Source organism: Schistocerca americana, chromosome 3 (assembly GCF_021461395.2).
Source record: "Schistocerca americana isolate TAMUIC-IGC-003095 chromosome 3, iqSchAmer2.1, whole genome shotgun sequence".
Classification (NCBI taxonomy): Eukaryota; Metazoa; Arthropoda; class Insecta; order Orthoptera; family Acrididae; genus Schistocerca; species Schistocerca americana.
In genome coordinates, this window is record NC_060121.1 from 589467143 (window position 1) to 589472917 (window position 5775).

Here is a 5775-nt window from a genome sequence, read left to right on the forward strand (position 1 = left end):
AACGGTAGGATTGGGGAGGGGATTTGGAGGATTCAACAGGGTGACGACGGTGGTATATCAGGGCACCCTGGGTGAGGAGATGGTCTATGGACGGGGCGGACTCTGAGAATACCCGCATGAGGTAGGTGGGACCAGAGGCATTGTGGATACGGCGGGCAGAGCGGATTTCCAAGTCCGGGTGGGAGTTCAGCTCTACCAACACTTCATCCTCTGTGATCACCGGGCTGAGCTTGGTGATCACAGCAGTGTAGGTGGGGGGGCGACGGGGAGGCTGGGGCTGACGAGGAGTGGAAGCGGAAAGGAAGGGTGTCAGAGAGGCGTGGGGGCCAAACATAACTCGTGGGAGTTTTCGCAGGAGGTCTGTGTGAAATGATGGGGACGGGGACTTGATAAGGACTGAGTCCCTGCGGGGAATGAGTTGGGAGATGGGAGCACCAGGTAAGTACTTTCGTATTTCCTTGGTGAGGGTACGAGCGTCGAGGAACTTAGGATCGGGAGTTGGCAGGACAAAGGTGTGGAGGGTGGGAGCCAAGGTAGGGGTGGCAGGAGGAGGGGTGGTGTCCATGGTGATGGCAGGGGGAGGGGGAGGTGGCATTGATTTTTTGTGGGAAGTGGCGGGAGCAGAGTCGGTAAGGACGCGCTTTTGGGGTTTTTTGGAGACTGGAGGCTGGGAGGAGGGGAGAGGGACGGGGAGGAGAGGGAGGTGGCGGGTGGCAGATCCCTGTGGCGTAGTGGAGGCACCGGGAGAAGCAGCTGGTTCAGTGGTGGCGATGGTGGCTCGGCGCAACGTGATGCGTGCGGGAGATGCAGAAGACGACGCGACGGGGTCGGTGAGAGAGGGGAAGCCAACCACCTGAGGGGCGGCAGCAGAGGCGGCAACAGAGGCGTACGTGAGGGCGGGGGTAGTAGTGGGAGCTGTTGAGGGTGTGGAGGCTGGAGGAAGGGTGTAGAGGTGTGGGTATACAGCAGGGGAGGAGATAGGGGGGTGGGTAAGTGGAGGAAGGGAAGGGGAGGTGGAAGGAGGGAGGCCAGAGGCGGCACTCCAGGAAGTGACTGTGGGAGAGGGGGAGGGGGAGGTGTAGATGACGGTGGAGGTGGGAGTACTCATTGCAGACGAACAGCGACGGACAGACGGACTTGCAGCAGGCGGCGTCGGCGTCGGCGATGGGCAGCGACGAACAGCAGGCGGCGTCGGCTGCGTCGGCGGCGGCGAACAGACGGACGAACAGCAGGCGGCGGCGGCGGCGGCGGCGGCGGCGGCGGCGAGCACCGGCAGGCGGCGACCAGGCGGGACGGCGAGCCCCGGCAGGCGGCGACGGCGGCGAGGACCGGAAGGCGGCGACCAAGCGGCGGCGGCGGCGGCGGCAAGCAGACGACACGGCAGGGATCTTCCACGTCGAAGGCGCACCCTGAGAGTAGCCCAGGCAGTGAAACTCTTCGATGAAGAAGAGAAGGAATCCAACCCTCGAATGGACATAACTCTTTTTTTTTTTTTTTTTTTTTTTACTTTATTGTTATTTTAAAACCTGTACAATTCAGGTAGGCTGGCAGCGGCACACTACGCCGCTCTTCAGCCATAGCGTTTTACAAGAGTATAAAACATGGTGAATGACAATGAACAAAGTGACGGGCAAAAGAGAGAGGTCACAGAGACATAAAAAAACACGGAGTCGTTCACATGTGATGATAACAACACTGAAAACACGTTGGCACGGCGCACAAAACACTGGTGAGTCCGACGGCACAAGTGAACGTAGGAGTGGGACGGCGGACACCAAAAACACTATATGACGTCACACACACGAAGCACAAAAGGCGACGATCTCCGGCGCGCGAATGTTCACTATACGTGTGCGAGTCCGGGGACCTGCCAAAAGAGGAGGAGGAGGAAGGGGAGTGGGAGAGCGAGAGGGGAGAGCAGAGATGCCACGGGCAGGGGAGATAGGGGGAGGGAGGAAGGGGGAGAGGAAGCCCGGGGGAAGAGGGGGAAGGGAGGGGACAGGGAGATGGAAAAAGAAGGGAAGAGAAGAGAAGGGAGGGAGGGTGCCGAAAGGAAAGGACACGGGAAGTGGGGGGTGGGGCAGGGTCAAAGTTGATAGGAGGGGTAGATGGAGGGGACGAGGACATCATCAGGGAGAGGGAGCCGGCGGAAGCCACCTTGGGAGAGGGCATGGAGGGTGGAGAGATGGAGACCGGGAGGGACGTGCGAATACAGGCGCGGCAGTGGGCGGGGGTGGGAGAGGAGTGGGGAAACGAGCGGGTGAGGAGGATCAAGTTTACGTGAGGTGTACAGGATACGTATCCTTTCAAGGAAAAGGAGGAGGTGGGGGAAGGGGATGAGATCATACAGGATCCGCATGGGGGAGGGGAGACGGATGCGATAGGCAAGGCGGAGAGCATGGCGTTCAAGGATTTGGAGGGATTTATAGTAGGTAGGGGGGGCGGAGATCCACGCTGGATGGGCGTAACAAAGGATAGGGCGGATGAGGGATTTATAGGTGTGGAGGATTGTGGAGGGGTCCAGACCCCACGTGCGGCCGGAAAGGAGCTTGAGGAGACGGAGTCGGGAACGTGCCTTGGCTTGGATCGTCTGGAGATGGGGAGTCCAGGAGAGGCGACGGTCGAGGGTGACGCCAAGGTACTTAAGGGTGGGAGTGAGGGCGATAGGACGGCCATAGATGGTGAGATAGAAATCAAGGAGGCGGAAGGAAGGGGTGGTTTTGCCTACAATGATCGCCTGGGTTTTGGAGGGATTGACCTTGAGCAACCACTGGTTGCACCAAGCGGTGAACCGGTCAAGATGGGATTGGAGAAGGCGTTGGGAGCGTTGCAGGGTGGGGGCAAGGGCGAGGAAGGCGGTGTCATCGGCAAACTGGAGGAGGTGGACGGGGGGCGACGGCGGCGGCATGTCCGCCGTGTACAAAAGGTACAGAAGGGGGGAGAGGACGGAGCCTTGGGGCACACCGGCGGAGGGGAAAAAGGTGTAGGAATCGGTGTTATGGATGGTGACATAGGAAGGACGGCGGGAGAGAAAGGAACCGATCAGACGGACGTAGTTAATGGGAAGGGCAAAGGTTTGGAGCTTGAAGAGGAGACCGGAATGCCAGACGCGGTCATAAGCGCGTTCGAGGTCAAGTGAGAGGAAGATGGCGGAGCGACGGGAATTAAGCTGTTCGGAAAGGAGATGAGTGAGGTGAAGGAGAAGATCGTCGGAAGAGAAGGATGGCCGAAAGCCACACTGGGTGACGGGAAGGAGGCGGTGCTGGCGGAGATGCTGGTGGATGCGGCGGGTGAGGATAGATTCCAGGACCTTGCTGAAGACCGAGGTAAGGCTGATGGGACGGTAGGAAGAGACGGCGGACGGCGGTTTGCCAGGTTTAAGGAACATGAGGATACGGCAGGTTTTCCACAGGTCGGGGTAGTAACCGGTGGACAGGACTACATTGTAGAGCCTGGCCAGGGTGGAGAGGAAAGAGACAGGAGCTTCACGAATGTGACGGTAGGTGGCACGATCGTGACCAGGAGCGGTGTTGCGTTTTGTGCGGAGTGTATCAATGAGATCCTGTGTAGTGATAGGGGCATTGAGTTCCGTGTGTGTAATGTTGTCCAAGTACTGGAAGCCAGGAGCGAGGGGAGGGGAAGAGGTGTCAGTTCGATCGCGGATATCTGGGAAGAGGGAGTAATCGAACTGCGGATCATCGGGGACGGAAAATACATCGGAGAGGTAGGAGGCAAAGTGATTGGCCTTACTAATGGAGTCAGGGAAAGGGTGATCATCATGGAGAAGAGGATAATAGGGGGAGGGTTTAGTTCCGGTAAGGCGACGGAAGGCCGACCAGAACTTGGACGAGTTGATTGGTAGGGTTGCATTTAAACGGGTGCATGTCTGTCGCCAGTCCCGGCGTTTCTTAGCCGCGAGCAAATTACGAACGTGTCGCTGGAGTTGCCGGTGGCGTCGTAGTGTGTCCGGGTCACGCGTGCGGAGGAAGGCACGGTAGAGACGACGGGATTCACGGAGGAGGAGAACGGCCTGTGGGGGTAAGGGAGGACGGTGGGGGTGGATGGCGACAGTAGGAACGTGGGCCTCCACGGCCTCAGACAAGGTCCGCTGGAGAAAGGAGGCGGCATGGGTGACATCGTCAGGGTGGTGGTAGGTGAGAGGGTGGCTATCGACCTGGGTGGAAAGGGTATCCCGGTAGGGACATAACTCTTCATGAAACGCAAGTTATAGGGGTGGATTGCACATCGCGACTGCGGGAAAAGTCCGCCGTTCATCCGCTGGAGTTGCGAGTTGGGCGGTAGGGGTGGGGCACGAACGGGTGCAGGTGTAGTGATTGCCGGTCCACGATTTCGTGCGGCAGAGGCGCTGGCGTTGGGGTGCTGTGGTCGACAGAGGATGCTGGCTTTGTGGGTGGGGTCGAAAGATGGGCACTGTGGGCCCATCGATGTCTTAGTCGGCTTGGCGTCTCATGGATGGCGGTATCGTCGTTGCAGGACGTCATGCTGCGGGAGACCTACAGATGGCGGTGTGTTTTGTGGTGCGCTCGACATGGCGGACGTAGTGTTGTCAGATTCGCATAGATGGCGGTATGGCATGTGGTTTCGCCGAATTTTCATAGATGGCGATACTGTTTTGCCGGCATGGTTGGCGTAGTTCCGTCGGATCCCTGTAGATGGAGGTGCCGTTTCTGGGTTGGATGTCAATGTCGTTGCGTCACATTCGCACAGATGGCGGCATGGTATGTTGACCGTGGACATTCATGTCGTCGGCACGAGAGGGCGCGCGCGAGTGCGTCGTCGTAATACCTCGCCCACTACGGACTTATCACCACCCACACTAGCCGCCCCGGGGACGTGCCAACGACACACCCTATCCCAAGTGTATTTTCTTGCGGAGCATCATGTGTTATTATATTTTATTTCACATCCATAATATAGGGGTATTGTAGGTCACCATACTGCGGTGGACGCTATGTTACCACACGACGCGGGGGGGGGGGGGGGGGGGGGACGGCGAAAACGTACCGTCGACCGCCGGGCACCGCCCGACACCCGCCCGAGGACGCCGCCTCCGCGCGGCGCGCCGGCCGGTGGGCCGACATCGACCGTCCGGCACCCATCGCGGCACCCATCGCCGGTCGCCAATGCGATACGCTGTAGCGCGGCAGAACTCAACGCGCCCGGCCGGCGCCGCCTCCCCCACCGCACGCACGGAGGCGGCACCCATCGCAGCGCCCGCCAACCGATACGCCGCCGTCCGCCGCACCCAATGCAGCGCCCTGGGTGCGGCGCGCCCGGCCAGACCGATACGCCGTACATTCAGAGCACTGGGCAGAAATCACATTGCGTCAACACCCGCTAGGGCCATCGCAATGCTTTGATTTAATTAGACAGTCGGATTCCCCCAGTCCGTGCCAGTTCTGAGTTGATCGTTGAATGGCGGCCGAAGAGAATCCGCGCACCCGCGCGCCCCCGGAGGAGCACGCTAAGGCGGACGCGGCCTCGCAGCAAGAAAGATCCGTGGGAGGCCAAGGCACGGGACCGAGCTCGGATCCTGGACGCAGGTTGAAGCACCGGGGCGCGAACGCCGCGCAGGCGCGCGCATCCTGCACCGCCGGCCAGCACGAGGCCAACCAACGGCGAGAGCAGACCACGCCCGCTCTAAACGCCCGCACTTACCGGCACCCCTACGGCACTCACCTCGCCCAGGCCCGGCACGTTAGCGCTGACCCACTTCCCGACCAAGCCCGACACACCCCGATCCTAAGAGCCAAT